This window comes from Galleria mellonella, unplaced genomic scaffold, assembly GCF_026898425.1.
Source record: "Galleria mellonella isolate WM207_F2 unplaced genomic scaffold, CSIRO_AGI_GalMel_v1 utg117, whole genome shotgun sequence".
Classification (NCBI taxonomy): Eukaryota; Metazoa; Arthropoda; class Insecta; order Lepidoptera; family Pyralidae; genus Galleria; species Galleria mellonella.
The window spans coordinates 5,203,492-5,216,231 of NW_026441980.1; the positions used below are offsets into that span (position 1 = coordinate 5,203,492).

General features: G+C 30.6%; 1 long non-coding RNA gene across 1 annotated transcript in view; it reads right to left on the reverse strand.

Annotated features, from left to right (window-relative positions):
- Positions 1-12,740, reverse strand: part of LOC128200956 (uncharacterized) — a 201,546-nt gene that overhangs the window by 160,999 nt on the left and 27,807 nt on the right. The gene's annotated exons all lie outside the window — the stretch shown is intronic.

Consider the following 12,740-nt stretch of genomic DNA (forward strand, 5'->3'; position numbering starts at 1 on the left):
ACTAAACAATAGCCAATTGGAATACCTATAATTTTCCTTAGCAAAGACCTAGATACCGATTTAGGCGAATGCCAGCCGGGTAAATGTCCAGAGAATAAAATGAATTCGCTGTGAGTTAACATGGTCATTAATTATTATAAAGGATGGGAAATATTCATTATTCTAAATATCTTGATCGGACCCTAGGGATGCCCATAAATTATGTGAGGTTTTTTAAATGCAGCAGTTACATCAGTATACATTCGTAAATTTTTAAATTGGTATATACAAACATTTTTTGAAAAATTTGTATCCTACCAACATACTTGTATTCAATTTTTATAAATATTACTTGTATTTCAGAATCTATGAGAACAAAGCTAGCATCACGACCTTGTACCATTATTTATAAGTTTTATATTTGTCTATAACTATTTGTATATATATATGTACGAATAGTAATACATGATTACTGAACTGATCTTGCTTCAATTTGGGATCAGATTGCGCTATATAATGTTTCCAGAAACTATTAATATTCATTCAAATGACTGTAATCCCAAATCCTGTCCTAACTAAAGTCCTAACTAAACTTAAGTCCCAAAGTCTATTTGGCCGTCCCAATTAATTCTTGTTTGACAGCACTAGTCATACCGCTCTTTACCGTGTACCCATTTAAAGTATGACCTTTGCGATTCAGAAAATTTGTAACCGAGACCTTTATTTGCAAAGGCCGGCTTAATCCAACCAAGTTCTACAATAAAGTACCATTCCGTGCCCCAGCATTATGACTCAAGTGGCTTTGTAAATGTGCTTTACCTATTTGGTTGTTAGCTAGTACAACAAACGGTGTAATATAATAAATACATTTCCTATACATAACATAATGCATTAATTGTTTTTTATTAAATATTATTTTAACTCCACCTGCGCTATTGGTTTATGCTAGTGGAGTACAAGTGAAAATGATAGATGAGGATAAAATTAGGTCAGTTGATCCATCATAATAAATTTACCAGGAATTAACCACGATAGTTACCAGGACCATATAAATGTGGACCTGATAAGGTATATTGCTAGCAGTGAGCAGTAGATCATAACATAAAAATCAGCATAATATTAAAAATAATATCAAATCTATTAATAAATAAAGTCTGATTTGACTAATAAATAGATTTTATGATTCTTTTAGTCCTTATTGACGCGAAATTAAAATTTACGACGGTATAATTTTAAAAACAACTTATTTCAAAAAATTACATTTTTGTTTTTTGCCCTTTCTTTTTAATAGAAATTGCATTCCGTATGGGTGATAAAAGCTTTAAAAAAAATGGCTATATAAAAATGCTTATAATTTAGTTTATTTGAATAAAGAATTTTTTTTTTTAATTTTTGGCATTGTCACCAGCGATTGTCAATGAAAACAATATTTATTTAAACTTTAATGCACAGTAAAACTATGTACATATGGCGGATTTAACACCGGACAGTGTTCTCTACTAGTCAACCATTAGGCGAACCGAGAAATGTAAGTAAATTATATACGTAGAGTACGGTAGAGTTTGTACGTATATTATATACGTACAAACTCTACCGAGATCTTTAGGAGTACGAATATAAAAGCGTATCATATAAACTTTTAATTACTTAATCATTACTTTTAATACCCTAAACGGCTTAAATTTTAAACATATAAGGTTTATAATGTAACGACTGCTACAAATTAACTTTCAGAAGTCACATCACAGCACGACACAGACTTAGTGGCCGCATTCGCTCAACCGTCGCTACACTGCGACATAGTTACAGACAAGGCATGTTATCTTAGAAGTGAAACTCATTTGGAACCTTGCCATAGGTATTCCTGGGAGACTAAACCTACAACATTACGTCACTGTGCAAATGGTCCTTGCGAACGACAATTACGCTGAGATTCCTTTATTGACTAGCTATAGCCCACAGCTTTGCGCACATAACTTAAGATAAATTGTATCCTATCTGTTAATCCAGGACATTCATTTGTATAATAATTTTCACCTAAATCCGTTCGGCTATTTTAGCGTGATCGAGTAATAAACATCCGAATATCGATAGATGTAAAAAATTTATTTAACTGAATGAAACAAGTTCCAAACTATACAGTAAATAAATACTATTACTACAATCATTTGCTCATACATTAATATCTTTTAAAGGCCAATCCTAATTCAAACTATAAAAGTAATGATAGCTTAAGCAAAAATTTGGCTATAATACATCGGGACCTAAGATGGAGATAAATAAAGAATACCCAAAAAATATCATAGTATGTCACAAAAATCTAAAGAACTATACTAGTTACATATATGTGCAGTATTGAGTAATGGGCTGGCAGTACCTAAAATTGTATAAATGGAGATTACTAAGTCACAAAATTCAACTAAAATTCGCACCTACGAAGTAGTGAGCAAAGAGCTAATAACTAATCTCATAACAACTTGAACGTATAAAAAATATATATGTATGTTCTCACACAGATAAGAATATTTTAATTTAAAATAAATATTTACATACGACTCAGAATTATTGAGAATATCATGTCCTACATTACATGTTAACATGTCTTTTTTTGCCTTAGGAAACATATGTTTAAATATTGTAGTTGTAGAAATTTATCTATCTCATCCTTTAATATTCAATGTGTAAAGTAGAAATACCTAATATTAGTAGTTAGTCGATAGATATAAATAAATCAATTTGTATCACGATCTCGTTGTTTATTTAGTCGCTCCTCCTTGATATTATTAAACATCTAAATGGCAACAAGAATGGAAAAATAGAATATCACGTATACTAACTACTCCATAAACTATCCTTTAGATACATTTTATCCTATATTATGAGAAATAAAAAAAAAAATCCAATAAAACCAAAAGAATTTTCATTGAGCATTTAAAGAATGATTAGATAACCTGAAATATTAATGGTTGAGTTGTTCGCCTTAAGGGCTGTGAATAAATAATTAAGCCATTAGGATTTTTTGTCCCGAACCCTTTATCTTTGAAAGGAGCAACTGAAAGAGCCATTTGTTATTTTCGGGTCGAATTCCTGTCCTACAAATAATCGTTTGGAGCATTAATTGTATGCTTGTATTCAAACGTTTCACAAAAAAGTTGAATAGAACAGCTGGGGTCCGCTGACGAAAACAAAATTTTCCCTAACTTAAACAATTATTCAACAATACAATGCATATGGCATACATACCATATTTTAATCATGATAGATATTTAGTCATATATATAGTACAGTTATATATAGTTATTATGAGAATTGATAAGAAAAATTTAACTAACCACCTCTAGAGACTTCTGCGCATTTTTTGTTAATTAATAAGACCTCTTACATTAGTATATCTATATACAATATGAATTTAAAGCTATGGACTTTAATTTTTTGTGAAATGTTCCAATATCTTGTTAAGCTTAAAAATGCCTTAGTGATATCACTTATGATTTAAATACATCTCATACTTTTGACTCTAAAATATACATCTTGGTATATTGTATAAAAAGATTTTACTGTTTATTTGTTTGTGATATATAAACTCAAAAACTACTTAACCAATTTTAATATTTCTTTCACATATAGAAGCTACATTGTTTTCCTTCTACTTCGCCCATAAATTATTTAAAAAAAAACTATTTACTCATACGAAGCTGGACCGGATTTATAATAATATTATAAAGTAAATTTTTATACTCGTAAATAGATACAGTATTAGTATTTTTTTTATACAACTTAGAATGGCAAACAAGCTAACGGCCCACCTGATGGAAAGTGGTAACCGTCGCCTATAGACATGAGCAGTGCCATGGACATAATAGAGTATACTGTTTCGCCCATGATACCCCCCATGCGTTGCCATTCCTGAGGACTCAGGTGTTATTCCTCTGTACCCTGTAAATTCACGCCGTAGTATATTATAATATATTTATTAATGTTATAAAGTATAACGCATACACATTGTGTTATGACGTTCCATAGATACCTACTATTATATTTTAAAAAATAAATACGTGTATATCACGAACCTGTCGTTTTAGCGCGAGCGTGTCACAGACCTATGTTAGTATTTAATAAAATAAATGTTTCTTAATATTGTTTCATATCTATTACAGATCATCTGTGTAATAATGCAATAGAATAAACAAACATATTAAAAGAAGAAACTAACTATTGATGCTTAGTTACAGTGAAATTTGCACCTGCATTTTTAATATTTAATTTTATACGGTGTTATTTTTTATCTACTTCTTAGTCCTTAAATAGAGAATAAAAACTACAGTCTCTATCTTCGTTTCAAATCAATAGACGATAAATAAAAACATATATTTTAAAAACATCTTGTTTATGCGACTCGCTTGGTTACTTCCACCGTCTCAGTTTTCAGAAGTTTTTAACATTCTCAAACTCTTGAATGTTGGCTGCTTTTATAGTCGTCGTTTTGTCTTGTCTAATGGAGAAAACCAAGAACGGACTGTTTTATTCTTTATTATCTTGAACAAACAGAGAAATGACAGATAAGGTACCTAATTCAATTTTCTTTGGATGTTGTATCTTATACTGGCATCACGAAGCAACTCGTCATTCATGGTGATGTGTTTGTTTCCTCTCTTCACATCGCACTCCATCATTTAATAATAGAATTGAAGCAATCAACTTGTTTGTATTTAAACAAGAATCTGGAGCGGCAGTGTAGATTTAATCAAAAGGCCTCATTAAGTCACAAACATTGACTTATTTAAATTTTAATACGTACTTATTTGTTTAAAATTGTCTTCGCAGAAAATATTAGCTATTTTGTCACTTGAAGACTGTGTACTCAAATCTCATATAAATTATGACACCGAATTAACTTATATAACCAGTGTTAATAGAATTCAATGAAAAGGTATCCAAATTTTGTTGAAATTATCATAGAAATTAAATTCTAAACAAATACGAATAGAAATATTAAATCAATTAATTGATGTTTTATTTGTACTGTTATTAGACATCAGCAGACTGATTATGGCCAATTTGTTGAAATCATAGAGCTATGTATTTAATAAATCAGTTAACTGGCATAATATAAAAGATAGAACATACTATCTATCATATACCTAAGTACGCAATTTCGTTCCTTCACATTTTTACGATATATAGATATTAAGGAAAAAGATATTAAGACAGACCCCGAATAATAATATCTATAGTAAACTATCTTAAAAATTTAATTCCGCATAATGGTGCATTATAGGCAAACTATATTTTATTTTTAGATAGTTACGTTAACGTATACACTAAAACAATTTTGTAAGAGGCCGTTTGGTAGCTTTTAATTGGCTTTTTATTAATATATTGAAATTATTAATATTATAATAAAAAAATATATTAATTATTAACAAATTATTCCCTTTATAATTTTCTTACTTTTAATTGCACTGCATTAAATCTGATTCCAAATACCAACTCATATTTTTTGGAAGTAAATAAATTATTAGGTATTTGGGCCAATATAATATTAAAGTAAATATATAAAAATTATGATTATATAAAAAAGGTGTTTTCATCTCATCCGACCATTTTACATGTATGTTACGCGAAATCTTTTCTAACCGTGAATTAATTTTGCAACCAATAGAGTGTATTCCCGTATCCGTATTGTAACACAACTGAAGACGTGTGTTTAATAATAATAATAATAAGTTTAAAATAATAAGCCACATTTTTACAAAACAAAATCAACACTGAAAATACCTTGAATAAATTTACCTTGACTAGTTTGAAATACCCATACCTACTGGAAGTTTTATTAACCAGCAACTAAAACAAAGGCAAGCATATAAAACTACAGTAACGTGTTTCGGTAAACGACTGGGCGCTTTATGTAGTTGTTACGTCTTGGACGTAATGTTTTTCTGTCGAAAGTAGACCATCAATCTCGGCTCCCTCTTCTGAGCATCACGACACGTTGCTGAGAACAATAGGCCTTTGGGAAGCACAATTCGAGCGACGGTAATTGATCGTCTACGGTGTTACCGCCGGCTTGTTGCTTTAATTGAGCCTCTATTAATATAGGACACTTTTATTTATCTATCTTCATGGCAGCTCTCTTACGGAATAAATAGAGAGGATAAAGTGCCAAAGACATCTATTCTCGTATGCATGTCTTATTTTATCCCTTTTTAAAAATTATACATACACTATTTTACTGAACTGCGTGTTATCTTGCGGACATCCATATCACCATTAGTATGTGTTTATTATAGTAATAAATGTATAGAAACGGGAACAAAATTTAACAAAACAATTCTAATCAAATAACCAGTTACATATACAGCGAATTGATTCCGAAACTAGTCGAGCTTTTTTCCATCTAATTACACGTAAGTTAAACCTGCAGTTATTACATTAAAAGATAGTACACGATCTAATATATAGTAGGTATATAATAATGGACTAATCTGACCTTACCCGATACCTGCGTCCTTCCATTTATTATATCTATTTCGTCAATCTTTGTACGTGCCCGAACCAGTATAGCATGCATTTTCTTATTTTTATTTGTATAATATTGTAATATATAATAATAATTAAGAATATGCTATTTATAATCCTTATTAATATTTATAGATGTGAAAGTGAGTTTGTTTATTTGTTACTTCTTAGCGCTTTAACGGCTTAGTCAATCAAGAATATTGGTATATTAGTACAAGTACGAGTAGTATATGGGGTGAAAAAGAACATGGACTACTTTTTATCCTGGTCAGTTAACATATCCCGATCACCCGAGTAAGAGCTACTATATTTTATATATATATATATATATATATATATATAAGATACATAGCATTGTAGTCCCCTGTGCAATGCTTGTCGACATCATCCCACAATAATCCACTGGTGTACAACTTTACGCATCCATCATTTCGAGAAATTTTGCACAAATCGTTGCGTCATCTAGCTTGGAGACACACTACAATGTTCTTGCCCGAAAAAGATAAAAAAATGCTTAAAAGAATTATACTTACTTAATATTAAAAAAACCTACTTCACCCATGATAATTACATCTTTAGCACGAGATGTTTATTAAACTTATCGGGGTATCCAAAGTATATTGTAATTCATCTAAAACTAGTTACTTTAGCCTTTAGATAAGTGGAAAATAAATCTTTCGCTAGATACATTATCACTACCACATGTATAAAACAGAGTAAAACAACAACTTCCGGCGAGGGGGAAAGGATTGTTAATAATGAGATCTGAAAGCCCCATTGCTAGCAATATATGCTATCAGAACAACCTTTCGGTACTCCTTGTAAACCATCGTAGTTAAATATTATTATAACCGTCACAATAAGCCAACTTATTTTTAACTTACCTGCTATGATAAAATGTGCAGATGAAATCTACACATTTTATCACTGGTACCCCACCGATAAGGCAGTCGGGGATACCATTTCATGTTCACCTATTAAAAAGCATCGTCCAGCATCTTTTACTTTCTTATGCGAGTGCTACGAAACCATTTATCTATAGGGCTTATGTTGACTTCAGAGCCCGTTGACACGACGGGTAATCTGTTCTGCAACAGATGACGAAAAAAGATTCTGCCAAGATTACAACTGAAAAGACATACCAAGAATGATACCTATGTAAATACTTGTGTCATTAGTAAAAAAAAAAAAAAAAACAAAGTGATTTTATTCATTTGATGGTATCCGATCGAACGATTGAATCGTGGAATTGGAACAAACAATCTACGAAATTAAACCTGCTGAAATCATGTTAGACACGAACGTGATAGGGTTCCATAATTATCGTAAATAACCTTTTCTAGTATCATATAAAGTCAAGTATGATCTATTCCACATTCGATAAAATTAAATTATATTATATACTCCTGAAACAAAATGCATTTAAGTAACAAAATAGGTATAACTTAATTAAATGTTCTTATCATTATGTTTGTCTAACTAACAGTTTTGACGTGTCAACTAGAATGAAAAGTATCTTCTAGCTATCTCAATTGCATTATTAGAATCGACTCAGATCTCTAGACAGACACCTGTTACAAACTTTCACAATCCTGATAATAGTTCCTGTAGTATTGTTAATTATAAAAACAATACAGAAACCAATATTAATTAAATTTATTTATTTATTTATTCAAATAACTTTATTGACCAATAGAAAATATGGTACAAAAGGCGGACTTAAATAAAAATATTTTTAAAAATATAAACTAAGGTTTCGGATATTAAGGTTTGTATATTAGTAAATCATCGTTGTTATTATTATATAAATATAGATGGCTCGTATTTAGTTATATGTACACAACGATTGAACTTATAAACCTGACATAGATACGTAGATAGCTTTATATGCCGCAGTAGTGAAAAGGTAAACAACTCAGCGTAAAGCTGCAGAGTACCCGCAGCGCTTATATTCAGCTGATACCTTGCAGTAAGAAAAAAAATACACAAACCCTTATACATTCTTGCATGTACTTGATATATACATATAAATGTTAATAACTTAGTCATGCAGTGATACACCGTTTACACATAAGTTTTTTATTAATAAATATTATCAAAAACAAAACAAATTAAACTACGACAATAAATCAAGTTTAGGCCTCAGGTGGCCATTGTTCTCAACTTTTATACTATTTGTAAGTACATGATAAAACTGCTTCACAACTTAAATGGCTTTTTCGTCTCCCGTTGAAAGTTAGACTAGCAAATTTTAGACTCTTATATTGGACACGGTACAACTTTATTAACGGGCCCAAAACGTTAGGAAGTTTTATATTATTGACTTAGGAACAACAGTAATGAGATCGTGATAAAGCCTCACAATATGTAATATTTGATATTTTAATTTTTAATTATATTGGATAACAGACTTTAAACATAGATATCCGACCGATATGGGCAATATCAAAGTGTAATAACCTTTTTTTCATCATCAATGTACAGAGGAACCCAATATATAGATATCGAATCCTATCCATGCCTAGTAATAATACGCATTCCTTCCCAGCCTTCCCATCTTTCCCATATGAGCAAAGACTCATTACAAATAGAATACAACGTGTTGTTAAAGCTTACTAAAAGTAAATAAAAACAGTTACAGAACCCGATTGATCCGTGGATTCTCTTGACCAGTGATATTATTATTATTGAATTGCTGAATACAATCTTTCGGGTCTTATTTTTGTATTGACCACAATATTATCACAGTGGGTACTTCGTATGAGTAGAACTTACGTGTAATCCTTAGTTCGAAGCAGCAATACGTGCATTGCTTGTTCACGTCATAATATAAACAGCTAAGGTATTAATAGTACGAATAATACACATGCATGACATACGTACTTACACATACACGATACTTTACACGTATATAAACCGATTCCTAAAAAACTGTACTATTTTCTAATCAGTGTTTCCAGATTGAATGTTTATTTCGCAATTTTAGACAAAATTATTTGTGTTCATGAAATATTGGAGAAATAAAAAAATTGAAGAAAAATGAAATGGACTTGAAGAAATTGTGAATGAATGAATGGATATTTATTTACATTTATTGTGCATTTTTTTGATAACAATGACAATTTTAGTATTTAAAAGTCAGACATAGATAAAATTGTTCTTCTTATCGTCACTTGCGAAGATTACATGGCAGAATGTAGTAAAAACTGATACAAATTTAAGATTGGGTTTAAGTGAACGAAGTTGTCTATCTCATCTCACTTTATTATTCAAAATTTAGCTTCAATTCCCATAATGATATGATACCAATATACCAATTCTTCTGATACATTTTCTTAAAATAATCGAAATATTCACATTCTCTAAGGAATTACACCACACACAATAGGATTCTGCACTTGTGCTCATGTAATCGAATATCATTTGTCATTCAAATCTACCCCGTATCACTTTAGTATAAAGACTAGAATAAATAAACAGCAAACAAATTCCCCTTTCTTCGCTCTCGTGCATAATACGCCGGTTAATTTAACACTGAATTTTGCTAACTCGCCCGTACGTAATTTAATTTCCAAATTTCTACACCATTATGCCAACAAACATTTACATTTTGTTAAATTTGAACTCGATGATCGCAAAAGAGGCTCAAGAGATTTTTTATGATTCCAATCATGAATTGATATTATTAGTAAAACATTTGCACAAATTGTTATAATGAATACGAGTACTTGACTGGTTGCGCCTTTCAAGGCATTCGCAAAAGTTTATTTGTTTTGTGTAATCAATTTAAAAATTAAATTAAATTAATAGAAATAAGTTAATAGATATGTGTACTTAGTAGCAAAAAAATCAACTAATTAATTATAACAACTTGCAAAAATGTACAAGTATTTTCAATCGACTTTAAAAAGAAACTGCGCCGGCTGCCAGAAGAACTTCACTTCACTCCTGCCATGACCACGACATTGTATGTACTGTACTACTATTTACCTGTAGTAGCGTAGTGTTAAGCCCTGTTTGTGAATTTAAAATATGATATATTTCCCCCAAATGTGAAAATTTTTAAAGAACAAGAAAATTTTGAGTCTTCCGAAAACTGTTCAGATTTGCTGGTAGCACATTCGATTGTCGTATGATCCCAGAATAGAGGTAGAGGAAGAGGTAACTAAAAGAACTTAATCTTAAAACATCACCAAAACCTAACTGCGGTTGGTAACAAAAAGTAGTAAAAAGTAACAACTTGAGGTACAATTAAATATGTGAGACCAATTTTGTGAAAGACTGGTACCCGCAGTAGGTTTTGAAAAGACCTGTGCCACAAGTCACCAGTGCCCTATCTCCATGAACTTCACAAATATAAGGCAACCAATTAATGCATGTTAATGGTTTCAATTTCACCCTGTACAATACCTATAGCATAACTACGTGCAACTACTTTATGATTATTGCTTATTACAGAACCGGCAAAAGGGCGGTGGAGAATCCCTTCCAATTTTCAAGCAAATACTCCACTAAATTATATTAAAAAGCCCCAAGTAACCCTCATTTTCATAATAACATACCTGCAAATACTATTGTAACATGCTTTTATTGTATTTTACTTACAGTTGTGGAAACATTTATAAACCGGGTTCAAAAAAAGAGGAGGTTCTCAATTTGACAATATTTTTTGCTGCAACACAAGCTGAGTGGAGACCGTATCAATGCTACCACAGATTAATTAGTTTTATGTATATAGTTGTCAATAATATTTTGTACTGAAACTGAAACACATATTGCGACGTACGTCGTGGACGGGATAGCGGTCGGAGATTGATGACTAGTACGAAAGGTCGTAGAACTTCTACTGATAATATTGACAAGAAAATTTTACTAATAAAATATATACAAGTAAATTAAAATTTAGAATATCTTACTGCTTTGTATGTAGTAATTTGGTAATTGATAAAGATTCTCACTGTTGATACTGGAGATTAACTCTTAAAAAGTTATTTCTTTGTCGTTTGTCTTTTGAACAACAAAATATACAAAGTATAGATTTCCCCAATTGACAATTTCACAAGTATTATTAATATCTCCTTTACTGAAGTTATACTTAGCGCGCAATTTGCTCAAGGTCTATAGGTAGTGAAAGGAGTATTAATTCATTGAATTATTAATTAATGGATCCAATGCGGGCGGAGCGAGCACATTGCAGAATTCCCTGATGCCGCTTATAAATTGATATATTATTAAAATCAGAGAACGAGAAAGTTTAGCTTCACCTTTTATTCCTCAACGAGAACGATTTATTTCACGCCATCTTGCCGTTGAGAAATACAGACATCGATTTAAATAGATGTAGTAACAGCATTGTGCCTTACTTTTCAAACTTTTTGTCCTAAATAAACTTTAAAATATCTACTTGGACTCTGCCTGAATTTCAATTCGAAGTTATGTTAAAAAAAGTTTTATTAAATAAAATTGAATTTAATAAATGATATACCTAAATTTAAATATTTGAAATCAGAACGCAGAATCAAATACTTGCAATTATATTTTGTTTTGTAAGCAATAGATAGATTTTGCTCCACCATTAAAAATAGCAGCTTTAATCGTCACAAAAATAATAAGGATAGAGCAGAGCATAAGTAAAACCCTGAAGTTAGAATAAAATATTGTTAAAATGAATTCAAAATTGGCAACGATGAGATTTCTAAAGACTCTCAAGAGGATGTTAGTATAATGAGTCTTTGTACCTAAACTGTAACTAGTAAACTGAGCAGACCAATCGTCATAAGCAACAACCATTGATGAATATGACAGATTAGTCTGCTATATTTTAGTTAGCAGACTTAGTATTCATGTAAATTGAAATAGGCAGGTACCTCATCTATCTTCACTAATGTCTGTTGAAATACTATACAAATCATTAATCATTTGTTACGTACAAATACAACTGTAAACTGATGTACTTTTCACGACAGAACGAGCGCCATGGCGGCGCCATCTTCTAAATCATGTAATTGGTAGAATTATATTATATAATACATCTATAATTCTAATTGGATATTGCTCAGCAATAAGAACAACTTCAAACATGACAAAGATAATATGAAACCTACACCTGAGAGTAAACCCTATTTATTACAAACAAGGATACGAGCGATTATATATATATATATATATATATATATATATATATATATATATATATATATATATATATATATATATATATATATATAATAGTAATTGAAATA